We start from the raw sequence: 17957 nt of genomic DNA, 5'->3' as shown, positions 1-17957 counted from the left end.
TATGTTTTTGAAAAGGGCTGGTATATTAATTTTCACTCTATTACGTTGGTGCATAAAAATATTAAGAAAAGGAGGAAATGTGGGTGTACCTATTTAAGACCCTAGACCCACCCACTTCTGGGAGGGGTCTTGGGAACAGGATAGTAGGTGTAACCTTACCTGCTAGACCCTCCCATTCCTGGGAGGGGTTTGGGAAATGTTATATAAGGCTTGGACCAAGGGAATTCGCCCCTTTTGGCTTTTTGGCCCCTTTTGGCTCTTTGCCCTTTCTGCGCTGCTATGCGCTTTGGCTTTTGGGTTTCTGTGTTCTGGTCTTTGACCAGCATGGAGCCCAAAGGGAAGATGGCTAACAGAAAATAAGATGCAGGGCTAGCAAAATATGGCTGTGCTTGAAAGGTTATGAATAGGCCACACACATGTGGTGGCTAGGGCTTGAATAAAGTTGCTTCCTAATGCCTGCATGTGAGTGAGTCTTGATTATGCCGATTACCTGGGCCTGGAATCCGCCAGCTGGATGGGGATGAAGCCACGTGGCTGGGGCCTAAGCACAAAGGCCTCCATCCATCGCCATCCAGCCCCGTCGTTAATTATTTCATACAACACCCCATAATAAGAATTCTAAATCCTGTTAAATATTATGTTAATTAAAAATTGAAAATATTTTGATATGAACAGTGAAGTACATATTGTGAATTTTGTCCCAGACCAACACTATGCTTAGGATATGGAGCAGCTGACCCTAAGGGGCTCTAAGGTAGGGAGAGAGCCATGTCTCCTCAATGACAGCCTTGCTTCAGCTTTCATGAGTCTTGAGTTTCCTTGGCACTCTATACTACTTCCTCTTTCTCTTTGCTTCATATATACCTAGACCTGGCTTCTGTACTTTACAACTGATTATTTTCTTTTATGTTGTTGTTGTTTCTGGGCCACAACTGGCAGTATTCTGGAGTTACTCCTAGGTATGCTCTCAGAAATCGCTCCTGGCAGGCTCCAGGGATCATATGGGATGCTGATAATCAAACCAGAGTCGGTCCCAGGTTGGTTGAGTACAAGGCAACGTCTATCACTGTGCTATCACTCTGGCCCACAACTGATTATTTTCTAAAACATGTCTGTAGCTTCTTGTTCTTAAAAACAACAATCCAAAGAAAGCAACTATCTTCCTTCTTCCAAAATAACAAAAACTTTCCTTTTGTCTGGGGGCATGGCTTCTAATGGTCTTTATTTAAACCTACATTCCTTGTCAAGAATGTTGGGTAGACTATTTTTTTAATTCACCTTAATATTTTTTAATTTTTATGTGTTTTTTTTTTGTATTGGGCCACACCCTGTGACACTCAGGGGTTAATCCTAGCTCTGTGCTCAGAAATTGCTTCTGGCTCAGGGGACCATATGGGATGCCACGGATCTAATCGAGGTCCCTCTTGGATCAGCCACGTGCAAGGCAAACTCCCTACCACTGCTCTATCGCTCCGGACCCTTTTATAAAATATTTTATATTTTTATCACCTTGCACATTTTCTGATATAGTATAAATATTCAGTATAATTCTACTAATAACTTCCATGACTAAAGTGATGACATATAAAACTTCAATTTTTACCACCACCTTAATATAAATTGTATCTTTAGTATTGAATTATCTTCAATATCTTAAGTATCACATAAATATTTCATATACCAGTACTAATGTTACCAAAGAGTAAGAGGCAAGCATATCATAAAGTGTGAATATCACACTTTTTTTAGCCAGGAGTCTGAAATTGAGGAAACAATCAGACTTTTCAAGACCTTGGGTGCAGGTAGGCTCTAGGAGAGGTGGTAGTAGTGGTAAAGGTAAAAATAAGTGATAAATTTAACATTCTAGTTTATCTACTGACATTTCTATTATTAAATTTCCTTTACTTTTGCTATTGTAGTCACAAAATTACTATCCATATTTATAAAGTAAATTTACTTAATTTAATGCAAACTTATTTTTATTTTCTATCTAAATATCATCTGGCAGAGGTCAGAGTGAAAACACATTGGGTAGAGCATGTCTTGCAAACAGCCAATCAGAGTTCTATCCTGTGCATCCCATCTGCAAGGAGTAATTTCTGAATTCAGAGATGAGGTAACCCCTAGCACTACCGGGTGTGACCCCAAAACAAAACAAATATAATATCTGGCTGGACGAGAGAAATAGTACAGCAAACTTGATAGTTGACAGGGTTCACCATACAGTACCACCAGGATCCTTGAGCACAGAACCCAGAACTAGGCCATGACCACAGCTTGGTATAAACAACAAAAAAATCTCTGGCAATGACACCTAACCTTATACTAAGTATATTATTTGAAATCTTCACATTTCACCCCAAAATTTACATAATCTTTCTGAATTTTCAAGGAAAAGTATGATTTCTTAGCAAGGTTATTGAGATGCAATAGGAATATAATTCTAATTATACGATTTTAATAGTGTTTTTATTTATTTATTTATTTTTAGGTTTTGGGGTCACATCTGGCAGTGCTCAGGGCTTACTCCTAGATCTAAGCTCAGAAATTGCCCCGGGCAGGCACAGGGGACCATATGGGATGCCGAAATTCGAACCACTGACCTTCTGCATGAAAGGCAAATGCCTTACCTGCATGCTATCTCTCTGGCCCCATTAATAGTTTTTTTTTAGCTCTCCAAACACTAATGAATGTTTTATGGTTTGTTTTTGAACATTTTGAATGCCATATATTTTCTTATTTTTTAATAAATTATTTTACTTTAACACGTGTTTACAAAATGTTCATGGTTGAATTTAAGTCATACAATACTACTCTTCAACATTGTACATATCCCACCACCAATGTCTCCAGGTTCCAATGCAGCCCCCCATAACGGGGGCAGGCATGATATCTCTCTCACTTTCTCTCACTCTCTCACCCTCCCTATTTCTCTTTCTATTTTTTCCTTTTTCAACATTATAGTTGTAAGAACCAAGATTCTCCATGTAAATCCATGATAAAAGTTTTAGATTATGACAAGCCCAAATCCTAGTAAAGTGTACTTTTCTACTCCTAGCTGAAGGCAGAGAAAGAGTTAACTTAGAAATAAAACCAAAGTTGGTGCCTTACAGGAATAAGGAACTAGGGGTTGAGTGAGCTTGGATTAAGGCTCCCTTAACAATCAAACTTTTGAATCAGAGTAACCCTTGACAGCCAAGGTCTGAATCAGAGTCCCCCCGCCCCTGACAATCAGGTTCTGTATCAGAGATTTCCCTGACAACCAGGAATATACCCTGATGACCAAGGTTCTGCATCAGAGATCCTCCTAACACCCAGAGTTCGAATTATAGTATCCTTAAACAACCAAAGTTGAGCCAGAAAAATCAGTGATTAATTAAGACAATTATACAATGAAATGATTGTTCTGTTAATATTGTGTTAGTAATTTCTATATAAACTGCTTGAAGATGGGACTCAGGGTCCTTACCAAGACTCCACTAGTGGGATGAACTCAGACCTTGGTTAATCAAATAAACTCCCTTTTGCACCTTGCATTATCAGAGGTGGTCTTTGACTCTCAGTGCCAAGTGTCAACCCAAACCCTAACATAGTTTTCTCTGTTGCTAATGAAAGGATACCAGGCATGTCATCCCCTTTCAGTACTGAGTTCTTGTCCAGAGTAATCAGTATCAACTATCATATCATATCTTATCATAGTGTTCCTTTTCTACCATTAACTTCACTACTCCAATATTTATGCCAAGTTTCAAACCATAGACTGGCCCAACAGTTCATGTATATCTTAGATATTAACCCTTTATCTGATGTGCATAGGGTGAATAGTTTCTCCCTTTCTCTGGTTATTCTTTAAATTCTAGTCATTGTTTTCTTTGAGGTGCAGAAGTTACTCAGTTAAATGTAGTCCAATTTGTTTATTTTTGCTTCCACTTGCTTGGTCAGTAGTGTTTCTTTCTAGATGATGCCTTTAGCTTCAATGCCATGGAGTGTTATGTCTAAGATTTTCTCTATGCACCTTATGGTTACAAGTCTGATATCAAGAAATTTAATTCATTTTGATCTTTGTGAATAGAGTTAAAGAGAGGTTTGAGTTTGTTTGGATGTAGTTGACCAGTTTCTCCAACACTACTTATTGAGGGTGCTTTCCTTGTTCCACTTTGTATTTTTTGCCCCTTCATCAAAGAATAATTGTTCACAAACTTGCTGCACATCTCAGAATATTCACGTCTAATACATTAATCTGAGGGTCTATCTTTATTCTAGTACCATGATGTTTTAGTGACTACTGCTTTATAACACAGTTTAAATTTGGCAAAAGTAATGTCTTCCATCTTTTTTTTCCCCAAGAATTGAGTTAGCTATTGAAGGACACTTATTGTCCCATGTTAATTATGTTAATTTCAAGAGTGTTTCATCCACTTTACTAAAAAATATTATGGGGATTCTTATAGGGTTACTTTAAATCCATACAATTCTTTGGGAAGTATTTTCTTATTAATTATGCTAATCCTCCCAGTCCATGAGAAGGATAAGTGTTTCAATTTTCTGTGTCCTCTTTTCTTTCTTTTCTTTTTTTTTTTGTAGTTTTTTTGTAGTTTACTCTGTGTAGATCTTTTACCTCTTTATTTAAGCTGTATTCAATATCTTTGATTTTCTGAGGCACAATTGTGAATGGGATGGTGTTTTTAATATCTCTTCCTTCTATTTATATGGCAGGAGATAGACTTTTGCATGTTAATTTTGTAGTTTACCCTTTACTATAAAAATATATTGTTTCTATAACTTTTTGGTAGAGGTTTTAAGATTTTCTAAGTATATTATCAAGTCATTTGCAATCAATGAGAGCTTGATTTCTTTCTTTTCTATCTGGTGGCCTTGGATATTTTTTCTTGCTTAATTGCATTGGCAATTACTTCCAGTAAAATATGTAATAAAAGTGATAAGAAGAGACAAACTTGTCTTATGCCAGATGTTTGAGGAAAGGCTTTTAGGTCTTCTCCGTTGAGTATAAAGTTTGCAATGGGCTTCAGATAAATGGATTTGATTATCTTGATGAAAATTCCTTCAATTCCTATCTTATGAGAGCTTTTATTATAAAAGAGTGCTGAACCTTGTAAAATGTTTTAATTATAATTATTGATATAATAATTTGATTTTTTATATTTTATTTTGTTGATTGACTTGCATATGTTAAATAATACTGGCATCTCTAGAATAAATCCTATGTAGTTATGGTCTAAAAATTTCTTGATGAACTTTTGTATTCTATTTGCTAATATTTTATTGAGGATATTTGAATTTCTGCTTATTAAGGTTATTGGCTTATAAATCTATTTTTGGTGGTGTCTCTCTCTGCTTTTGGTATCTGGGTGATGTTAGCTTCATAGAAAATATTTCAGTATTTCTGTTTCTTGAAATTCCTAAAAATCCTGAAAAGTATTGGCAGTAGGTCCACTTTATAGATTTAAAAGAATTCACTAGTGAATTCATTTTGGGCTGGTCTATTTTTATTTGGGAAAACTTGTGGTTACATCTCTATTTCTTCCTTATTGAAAGGTCTGATCAGGTAGTCCAGATCATTTTCATTTAATCTTTGAAGGTTATAGGAGTCCAAGAATTTATCCATTTTGTTTAGCCTCTCTTGTATTGTAGAATAAAGATTCTCAAAGTAATCTCTGATTACTCTTTGAATTTCTGTAATATCTGTAGTGACAATCTTTTTCTTTTTTTGGTTCAGGTTCTTAAATTTCTCTCTCTCTTTCTTATTTCACTCTATTGTTAATCTTGCAGACATAATTTTCAAAGAAACAACTCTTGAATTTATTGATCTTTGTATTGTTTTGGGGTGTATTCATTAATTTTTACTCTCTTTTATTTTATCCTTTCTTCTGCCTTTTAATGGCTCATTTTTATATTCAAATTTCTTAAGATGTGTTATTAAATTATTTATGTAGACCCTTCCTTCCTGATAATGCTTGCAAAACTATAAATTTTTCTCTTAATACACTTTTGCTGTGTCCCAGAAATTCTGATAATTTGTGTCTTCTCATTCTCACTTGTTTCCAGGAATCTTTTGATTTCTTCTCTGTCTGATTTTTCAGTAGTGAGCTGTTTAATTTATTTCTCAGTTAATGTTATTTCTCCATTTGCGTTCATAATTTATTCTATTTTCAATGCCTCATGATCTGAGAAAAAATTGATATAATTTCTGTCCTCTTGATTTTATGAGGTATATTTTATGGCCTAGCATGTTGTCTATCTTGGACAATGTCCCATGTGCATTTGAGTAGAATGTGATTAATGTCTTTCACTAAAACCTCAGTTTGCAAATGATCTTTAAACATATTCTCCATATTTGGACTGTACATAATAAACCTATAATTTACTCATGAAATCTCAGTGTTATATACTAATCCAATAAATTCTTTTCTGTCAAAAATTTTAATATCGTAAGCTAAATGCAAATTTACTCAATATATATTTTATTTTAGGTGTACTGTATAAATATGAATTATGCTATGAACAAATGAATGCAATGTAATTCAAAAATTACATAAGTATGGTAAATTTTATTTAAAACTCATTTCTGTTATCCAAAAGTAATTCATGTGTTCTGTATATTTAATAACAGTCATAATATCAGTTGTTAGTTTCATATATATATATAGATATATATATCTATATATCTATATATCTATATATATAAAATAGTCTGAAGTGACTTCCATTTAGTTTTGTATTGATGTTAAAACTTGCATAACTTAGATATTTTAAAGAGCAGTACTTGCTATTTTAATAAAGTTTCAAAAAAACTGAAGACAGAGGCCAAAGAGGGATAGTACTAGGGCAAGGTACTTGCTTCTTTTCCCTCAGTAATGTCAGTTTGATTTACAGTACTGCATTTGGACCCTCTAGCATTGCCAGAAGTGATCCCTGGGCACAGTTTGGTGTTATCCTGCACAAACAAAAAAAATGTATATTGAGGCATCTTTTTAATACAAATTAAGTGTGCTTCTTATTTTAGAGTTTGCTTATATTTTATTCCTCTTGTCACTAGTATCTTGATAAGAGAACAAAAGATAAAAATGTATTTCCTTCATTTGGCAACATAGGTGCTTGGGGTTCTTTTCTAAATGACAGTTGATAATGTAACAAGACTTACACATTTGATCTATTTGATTTTATTATAAAGAATACTGGGAATCATTCAGGTGTTTTAGAAAAAACAAAGAGATCAAACTTACTGCATTTTCTCATAAAGTTTCCCAAATATTTTAAAGTATGTCAATTTTTATATAAACATCCCTAGACGCTCCTACTTCAACAAGAAGCTAAATAAAAGAAATATAACATTTCTTAGCACTAATGGAAATTTACTTCCTATTCCTTTATCTGGAGACAAATTTAGCTCTCTCTGCAAAACTTATACGTTTATATGTACATATACTTTTATATACTTATGTGTATATATACATACATATACTTATACATTGTATATATACATGTACATAAATATGAAGCGTGTTTGTAATTACATAAACACATTTTCTGTTCTCCAAAATTCTTCATCTTTTTAGTCATATTGCCTGATAATATTGCATTAGAGATTTGTCCTTTTGAAATAATAAAATGCAAAAATCTTTAAAATGGTCTCTTGCTTTAGTCATGCTCATTTGGTTACTGGTGAACAAAATATGTTGATTACAAGAAAAAGGAAGAGTGCCAGTTAACAAATTTCCAGAGAGTACCACATCAAATGTTACTAAGCAATCTCTATGATTTCCATAGTCTAGTTTACAGAGATTAAAGATCAAGGGCAGGCAGGTATGTTAAATATGTTTCTAAAATCAGCACTTGTTATATATTCTATTCTCTCTATGTTGGTTTCAAAAACTAAGGAAATAAAAAATTATCATGTTGGTATGATAGAGTGGCACTATTCTATTGGTAAGTTATGGAATGTTCTTTGCAAAGATATAATATTTAAAATAAAGACCTCAAGAATAATATTGGCTATTGTATTATAATCTGGGGAAAGAACTTTACAGGTAGTAGGAAGTGAATACTTTTTTCTGTTAGATACTTGATATATTAGTGCTGTTATCCATTTTAAAGGGAATAAATTGAGATTACACATCTTACTAAAATAGGTTAACTGGTTTTAAAAGATACATTTTGGAGATAGGACTGAAACCCATATATATTTGATTCCATCTTATTTCAATTAATCATATAAGACTTTTATCATCCCTAGTCAGTAGCTAAATAAACTATTTTAATTTTATTCTGTGAAAATAGGATGTTGGCTTACCTTAGCTATGCCCACAATTTTAATAGTTATACATTCACCACTTATAATTATTTTAAATATTCTAGTCAATTCTTATTTATGACTAAATAAAATTAATTGTGCCTCAGTGATGCTTTGAATAAAATTTAGATTTTATTAAGCCATTATCTTTAGATATGTCTTCCATGATCTGATTACAGAGACTGACAACAAAAACAAAACTAGGGCCAGAGTGGTAGCATAGTGGTAGAGCCTCTGCCTTGCACCTGGCTGACCCAGGCTGGACAAAGGTTCAATCCTTGGTATCCGTTATAGTCCCCTGAGCCAGGATCAATTTGTGATAGCAGAACCAGGAATAATCCATGAGCATTGCCTGGTGTGGTCCAAAAAACAGAAAACAAAAATAAATTGGATGACATAAAATGTAAAGTTTTACATTGTGGCTTTTTTGAACAATGGTAGAAGGAAGTAGCCAGTCTAATATTGATTGTGTTGTTGAAATGATGTATGCATGAAACTATTATTAACAATGTTTAAAATAATGATGTCTTTATAAAAATAGGGAAATGTAAATAATCCAAAAGGACTTATTTAAAATCAGTATTATTTAAGTAAGAGTCCACAGAAAAATAGATAAAGACACCCAAGTTACAGTGAAATACACATGAGATGTCTTCCGGTAGACCGAGAGAGGAAGAAATGGTTGGAGATTCCCAAAATGAACTGAAATGTTTCATAAATAAAGACCAAGAGTCAACTTTGACACCTGTCAAACCCAGAAAGCAATAGTGAAGTCCAGCAAAATACAAGGGCCTAATATATGAAAACGTAAAATCAGTAATGCAAGCCATGGCAAAAGAAATCAAGGAATCACTAGCCAGTGAGTTCAAGAAATTCCATAGATGAACAAATCAACCAATTAAAGAATAACATTTACAGAATATGAGAGGATCCATACAAATAGAACTAAAGGAAATAAAAAAAAATGTCTTAACAAGCCATAATAGCAGAATTACGCAGCTGGAGGATCATATAGAAGAACTTGAAGAAAAACTGCAAACCAAAAATGACAGAGAAGCCAATAAAGGAAACAAAAGGTAAAGCATTGGAAGAAAAAGTTAGGTATTTAATGAACAAAGACAAAAGAAATAATCTAAAGATTGTAGGAATACCAGAAGGGGAGAAAATAGGAAAAGAGGAAGAACAAGTGGTCAGGAAAATAATAACAGAAAACTTTCCCACCCTCTGGAAAGTGGCTCCAGTGCAAATCCAGGAGGTCTTTGAGTCCCTAAAAAAATAGATGCTAATAAACCAATACCAAAACATATAGTAATTCAAATGGCAAAAAAAAAAAACAAACAACAAACAAAAAAGAGAAAGATTAAAGTAATAAGGGAAAAAAACTCTCAAGTACACAAGTACAAAGGAAGGAATATAGGAATCAAAGCAGATCTCCCCTTTGAAAGAATTCAAGCAAGAAGACAATGGAATGATATATTTTAACGATTGAATGAAACTTCCAACCTAGAGTCCACTACCCAGCAAAATTCTCACTCATATGGGAGGGAGGACTAAAAACATTCTCAGACAAAAAAGAACTTGCATTATTTCACAAACAAAACTGATTCTAAATGATCTACTCAGAGATGAATTACACAATCCAAACCCCTGATTGTAACAATAATCACCCTACACAATACATCTGCACAACAGCCCTCTCTGTCAATAATCTCCTTAAATATCAATGGACTAAACTCTCCCATTAAAAGACACAGAGTAGAGAGTTGAATTAGAAAACAAAAACCGCTGGGGCCGGCGAGGTAAGTTGTCTGCCTTGCAAGCACTAGCCAAGGAAGGACTGTGGTTTGATCCCTCAGTGTCCCATATGGTCCCTCCAAGCCAGGGGCAATTTCTGAGCTCTTAGCCAGGAATAACCCCTGAGCATCAAAGGGTGTGGCCCAAAAAACTAAAAAAAAAAAATGAAAAGAAAACAGGATTTCTGCTGCCTGCAAGAAACACATGTACAACTACAGGATAGACACAGGCTCAGAATAAAAGGAATGGAAATAAATTACTTAAGCCAATGGAAAACAATTTAAAAAAAAGCTGAGACAGCCATTCTTATATCAGACCAAATTGCATTCAACCTCAAGAAAATGATCAGAGACAAAAAGGATCACTACTTACTGATCAGGAGAACACTAGACCAAGAAATAGTAACAATATTTTTGCACCAATATTTATGGTTAATATTTATGCACCAAATGCAGAGCCAGCAAAATAGGTAAGGCATTTGCTTGCAAACCTGGAGAAACATATTGAAGGAAATGTGATAGTAGTAGGAGATCTCAATACTCCACTGTCAACACTAGACAGATTCCCCAGACAGAAAACTAGCAAAGAAATAAAAGCCCTAAACGAGAAATTAGAAGAACTAGGGCTAATGGACTTATATAATAAATTTTCTAGGGGCCCTCCACCCCTATAATGCAGAATACACATTCTTCTCAAGTGCTCATGGAACCTTCTCCAGAATAGACCATGCTTAGGATATAAATCTAATTTTCATATTATCATATCATCTGCATAATATATAATTTGACTTCCTCTTTCCCTATCTGGATTCCTTGGATTCTCTTCTCTTGTCTGATTGCTATTGCTAGGACTTCTAAAACTATAAGAATAGTGGGGATAGTGGACAGCCTCGCCTAGTTCCTGACCTTAGTGGAAATACTTTCAGTTTTTTGCCATTAACGATAATGTTGGCTGTGAGCTTTTATAGATAGTTGTAACTATCTTAAGGAAGATTCCTTCCAGTCCTATTTTGCTGAGTATTTTCATCATGAATGGGTGTTGCATTTTGTCAAACACCTTCTCTGCATCAATTGATATAATCATGTAATTTTTGTCTTTCTTGTTGTTGATGTGGTGTATGATGTTGATTGATGTGGGTATGTTGAACCATCCTTTCATCCCTGGGATGAAACTCACTTGGTCATGGTGACCATGACCATGCTAAGATTTTGTTGAGGATTTTTGCATCTATATTCATTAGTGAGATTGGTCTGTAGTTTTCTTTCTTAGCAGTGTCTTTGCCATCTTTGGGAATGAGTGTGACATTAGCCTTATAAAAGGAATTAGGAAGGGTTCCTGTCTTTTCTCTGTTTTGGAAGAGCCTGTGGATCAGTGGTAGTAATTTAAATAGTTGATTTTTTTCCTTTTTCCTCTTTCCTCACATAGGCTTGTATTGCTATGAATTTCCCCCTAATTACTACTTTTGCTGTGTCCCACCGATTTTGACAATTTGTCTTTTCATTATCATTATTCTCAAGGAACATTTTTATTTTTTCCTTGAGTTCCTCTTTGAACCAGCTGCTGTTGAGCAGCATGTTGTTTAATCTCTAGATGTTTTATTTTCTCCATAGCTTCTTTTTACAGTCAATCTTGATCTCTGTTGCATGGGGGAGAAGAAATTCATAGACACTTCTTCGAGAAAGATTGAAAGATGACCAACAGACACATGAAAACATGCTCACCTTCACTCATCATTAGGAAAATCCAATCAAGACAACAATGAAGTACCACCTTACACCAGTGGCTCATATCAAAAATAATGAGACCAATCTCTGTTGGCAGGGATGTAGTAAGAAAGGAACTCTCATCCACTGTTGGTGGGAATGCTTCCTGGTCCAAGCTCTATGGAAAACAGTGTGGAGAGTGATCAGTAAACTCAGAATTGAGCTGTTATATGACCCAGCAATTGATCTCCTGAATATCTATTCCCAAGTTGGAAGGACATTCATCCCAAAGTATGTGTGCACTTCACTATTTATCACAGCACTCAGTACAATACTAAGATTTGGAACCAACCTTGATGACCAACAACAGATGAGTGGATCATGAAGATGTGGTATTTATACATAATGGAATACTTCACAGCAGTTAGAAATGATACTACCATGAATTTTGCAGCAACATGAATGGATCTGCAAAATATTATTTTAAATGAAGTAAACCAGAAGATGAAGGATAAATACAGAATGATAGCACTTTTCTAAGGTACTTAGAATATATACCATATATACATGTAATACTTCAAGAACAAATACAATGGTCTAATAAGATAGAAACTCCAAGCACTGTAGTTGTCAGCATTTACTTGGGAATAGTGTTCAAAACCAGTGGAAGAAGAACAACACAAAGCCTCGATTATTCATTATACCATAAAGAAACCAGCAACAATGGAAACAACGGTTTAGAGTGAACAGGTATGTAATCAGCCTTTTACTACAAAGACCTATAATAATGTATTGGGAAGCTTATACACAGATACAGGTGAAGAATATGATTGGAAGCCAGAGACTCCAGTGGCAGTATTTCCTAACAATGTGTTTTAATGCCTTAATCTTACTACATATAAAATAACTTCTCAGCTTCTCTGTACACAGGGGTTCTTGGATACAAAAGGTGGACACCTTAATTTGATACCTGAAATACCCTTTTTCTCGGGTTTATGTCCTTTATAAGGACCTGAAGCATATGATCATTCAGACTACTGAAATAGTCAACTGTGAACCACTGACTTATATTACAGGTTTGGGTAAATTAACATTTACTTTCTCTCTCTTTCCTTCTCTCTTCTCCCTACTTCTTTCCTTCTCCCCTTTCCTCTTCTACCTTTTCTTCCTCATCATCAATTCAATCTATGTATAAGAATATCCACACTCTTAGGTTCTCTTTAGGAAAGGAACTTCAATACATAAGATACAACAGACAATACTACATAAGCTAGTCACCTACATAGTATGCCTCAACACATTGTTTAGTATTTGAGATGCTAAACATTTGTGTATCCTAAACTGCTCCAGCCATTATCTAACCCTGAAACCTTCATTTCTCAAGGCCCAACCCCATCACTGATGAAACGCCTAGAAACTGGGAAAACCTCCCAACTCTGACTAACAGATCCAATTGCTTTTATTTGATTTATTAATTTTTTTACTTTATTTTTACTATATTTACCATTTTTTCTGTTCTCTCTCTTATTTTTTGCTCTCCTTCCTCTTTTCCTTAAGCTATACCTAAGCTAGTTATTTATCTTAATTCAACGAGTTCTTAAGAGCTCAGACCCATCTTATTAGAGCCAGACCTCTAACATCTTAAGAATAGATCACTAATGTATGTCATTATATGGGCGTAAGTATATAGAGAGAGGACTCCTCTATGAGAGTCAAACCTAAATTATAAATCATGCCTATAGTGGATATATCCCCTCCTATATACAATCTCTCTTCCCCCTTCAGATCCTACTATTCCTTCACCCCCATTTCCATTCCAATATTCTGCCTTGTTATTATTACCCTCAGTTCTTGACCCTTTAGGTAGCAAGACTAACATCCTGCCCCAATAAGCCATCACCAGCTCACAAGCGAAGGGACACCCACTCAGCCCCACATCTCGGCTATAACCAACACCCCTGCTGACTCATGCTTTGTGCTCTCCTCACTCCTCCTCAAATGTGGACTGTTGCTTGATACCAGACTCAGATCCAGAAGGATCCATAGTATAAGAAATTTATGAGAGCCCTTTCTGCTGCAAGTCATTTCTCAAAATCAATAAGACAAGGGTGTGTGATAAAAATGTGCCCAGGATTTCAAACCCCACAAAAATATCTCAAAAGACAAGGAGGAAGCCTATATTTCCTTTATAAGTTTAAGACCTATATAATACTACCTCTTAATCTGTTTATCCCCAAAAGTAAGGAAGTCTCCTGCATCACTTTGTATCACTTTGTTCCCTTGATTACTTTTTTAAACTAATTATATATATATATATGCATATATATGTATATATGTATATATATAGTTTTATTTTTCTCTGGTGTCTTTTTACTTCTCTTCCTTAACTTCATATATTTTGGTTCTTTTTGGTACAAAAAAAACACAAAAAATGTCTTGTCTAGGATAATAGCTTAGGTCAAAACCAGGGCACATAGATAGATGATGGAGCCTGACACTCTCACCCCCAAATCCATGAGCAATGTAGTATAGCACCATTTCTTTTTTTGCAAAGGCATACTAAAAAGAGAGAAATTTTATGTATAGAAACAAGCTCTTATCTACTAGGGATAAGAACTCATACATTATACAATACAGGGGCACCTCCCACCTTGAACATATATGTGGACCCAACTTAGACTCCAGGTTTTAGACAGTGACTGTCCAACCCTGAACCTTAGATTTCAGAAGTAGAACCAACACAGTTCTCTGCAACAACTCCAGGAAACAAACTCCCTCTTGGATATTCTTAATCAGGGGTCTTCAAACTACGGCCCGCGGGCCACATGCGGCCCACAGAGGAGTCTGATCCGGCCTGCCAGCAGTGAGCGCTATTTGGTTGCCAAGATACCTGCCAGCATATACACTCAGTGTCATGGTTTCTCAGGGATGACGTCAACCGCCTCCACCCACGGCTTGTTGTGTGCTGGGAGGGTGGGCATGAGGGCAGTGTTGACAGGGACACTGATGCGCCCTTGTGCCTGGAGCTTGGTGCGCAAGTTGCTGATGATGTCACTGGAGGGCTCCGGATGCCATGTGGCGAGGAGTACCACATGTGGGTGACTATATGATGTAAAAAGGCGCTGCTCCACCCCCAGGCAACTTGGTGTCTATGTGCTGTGCCTGCCTGTCAATAAGGTTTTCCTCCACTCTCTCCATTGCCAAAGGTCAGTCAAAAGTGCCATAGAAATAAATTTTTTCCAGATGGGGGTTCTGCCCGATTGGGCTGTGGGTGACTCATGAAAATTCCCCTTTGGGGGTGGTGAGGCGTTCAGTGCTGAAATCAAAGTTAGGTGGTGGGCGGCGATGGTTGGGAGGTTAGGGGTTCGGTGCTGAATTGCCCATGTGGAAAATTAGGGGTTTGATGCTGACGCATTCTAAAGGGGTTACATTGAAAATTTTATATGCATTTTGCAATTCCTTTTCAGTGTTCACATGCTGATTCTGAACATATCAATTTGGGCATTATATAGGGAGAAAAAACTTCTAAAGGCTGTACTTATAAATTTAAGAGAAGAAAGAAAAAAAGAAAAAACATAATAACAATACAAAAAATATCAAACAAAAAACCCAAAAAGCACCACAGCAATAAAGACAACAACCACACAATAACCATGGTCCTGAAATAAAAACAAAACAAAGCACAAATAAACCCCACAACAACAACAAAATTAATTTGTGCTTTTTTTTTTTTTTTTTTTTTTTTTTGCGTAGGCACAGTCTGATTTTTGCCCCATTTTATTTTTTTTTCTTTTCTTTGAACAGAATCACATAACTTAAATCATCTGGTTCCGCCTCACAAATTGATGGGGAAATAATGCAGGGTACCAAGACCAAACATTTGTATGAACATTAAGTAGATATAAAAGATGATCAGACTTAAACTCCAAATCCAAAGCCAATGACAACAAAATTGATACCCAATCTACAACAAACTAGACACAGATGGGACCACTCACACTAGCAAACTGTGGTGGGGGGCAGAAGAGAGTGATATGGGGTGCATGCTGGGAAAAGGGGTGGAGAGAGGGCAACATTGGTGGTGGGAATGCTCCTGATTCAATGTCACTATATATCTAAAATATTACTGTAAAAGTTTTGTAATCCATTTTGGTCAAAATAAAAATTATAATTAAAATAACCTCTTTAATGTTATAGACTGAAAAGTTCAAATCAAGAGTAGAGTTTGATAACCACTCTTACATTATCTACAAGTCTCAATATCATCATCATATATTAAGATATACACTTATCATATAAACACATTTACATATCAAATGGAAAACATTGTCTTTTGCAGATTTCATTATTTTAATTCTTAGTTTGGTTATTCTCACAATTCATTTGTTACCAAACCTTTTAGTTATATGTAAATATTAATAAAGCTTTTATACAAAATTTTATGTATTTCTTTATAATTGGGGAATCTATGTTTAACCTAAGTTTCATGTTGTATGATTTAATTGACATCCCATCATATTTATAAAATACCAATCACCTCAAATTAACAGTATCTGAATCAGACTTGAAAAAAAAATGTATTCAAATAAGATATGCAAGATGAGGTAGAATTACTTTAATTGAATTCACATAGTATTTGAAATAATATTTAAATTTGTAATATATTACATTATATTTCAAAAAGTCATATATTTGTATTTATAAAAATTTACCATATTGACTCTGAGTATTATCTAGACAGAACTGTAAAACAGATGTCTTTTCTTTACTCTCTTATCTTCTCCCTATCATTTTATGAAAAAATAAATCTTTTTAGATAGTAAATATTTTATACAAACTTTCATAGAACGTTAATTTACATTTGAGTGAAGCAGAATATTTAAAAATATTGCATAAATGTAAAATTGTTATATGAGAGTTAATAATTTTTACATCCTTAAAAGCTAATAATGTAGATGATGTGCAAAAACTAATTACCAACTGAAGTGTGGGAATTCCCACATTAACAAACAATTATTTGAATTACGGAAGAGTGCTTGAGAATTAAACTCAGTTCTTATACACTGACCCCTAAAGAATATCTGTATTCATAGTTTAATGGCTCTGTATTACAAGACTGACTTCTACTTCAGATGCAGGCTAAATCCTAATATAGATTAGGGGTTCCCATGATCTGCTCTTCAGGTTGCAGGTGCCTTTTACAAACTCAGAATGCTCAATGGGCAATCAAAGGTTCTCAAAGACACCCTCCTCAGATTTAATTACTTTGCAATAATAACTCACAGAACTCAAGAAAGCTATTTACTCACTCAATTTACTGCACAGGATACTGAGTGATGTGAATCAACATGCAAATGTAAAGGGCAGGTAGTGTGTGAAAGCACACAGCTTCCATTCTCCCTAAAGTTGCATCTTTTCACACACTCAGAAAGTCTCCAGACAAGTCAGTTTAGGATTTTAGGGAAGTTACATTACATGGATCTGAGTGATGCAGTCACTAGACATTGGCAACTGAATTTAATCTCTTGTCCCTTTCACCTTCCAGGAAATCAGGGAATATTGCTGAATAGCCCCACCATTTATTTCTATTGGTTTCCCTGGCAACCCTTATCAGGTCTTTTCCAAAAGTTTCCTTCATTAACATAGCAAAAGATACTTTCATATGACTCTCTACATTTGAAAACATCAAGATTTGGAGGGAAGTTATGAGACAAGAACTGTATATAAAAACAAATTACATTTGAAAAAGTGATTTTGGTAATTGAAGTACCCAAATATATACTTCTAATAAGTCACATTCCACAAATATGTCAAATGCTGAATTTTAGATATTAAGCCCCTCAATGATATATTAAATTAGCAGAGTGTCTTCGATAAATTTTCCAATATGTGACTTGAAGAATTTATTTAAAATTCATAAATTTGTGAAATGTTAGCAGGTGTGTGGAAGATAGCTTAAATAGTAAAACATATGCCTAAAATGTATGATATCTTAAGTCCTGTCCTTTGTAGTGCAAAAATAAAAGATAAAGAAATATGTGGTTAGAGAAAAAGCTTAAAGATATGGGGTTTTGCCTGAGTTTGATTCATACCACTAGTGATCCTTAACAGTGCTGATAATGGCCTCCGTGACCCAGCACTATAGAGCC

This window comes from Suncus etruscus, chromosome 1 (assembly GCF_024139225.1).
Source record: "Suncus etruscus isolate mSunEtr1 chromosome 1, mSunEtr1.pri.cur, whole genome shotgun sequence".
Taxonomy (NCBI): domain Eukaryota; kingdom Metazoa; phylum Chordata; class Mammalia; order Eulipotyphla; family Soricidae; genus Suncus; species Suncus etruscus.
Note: the sequence above shows the minus strand (reverse complement) of the source record.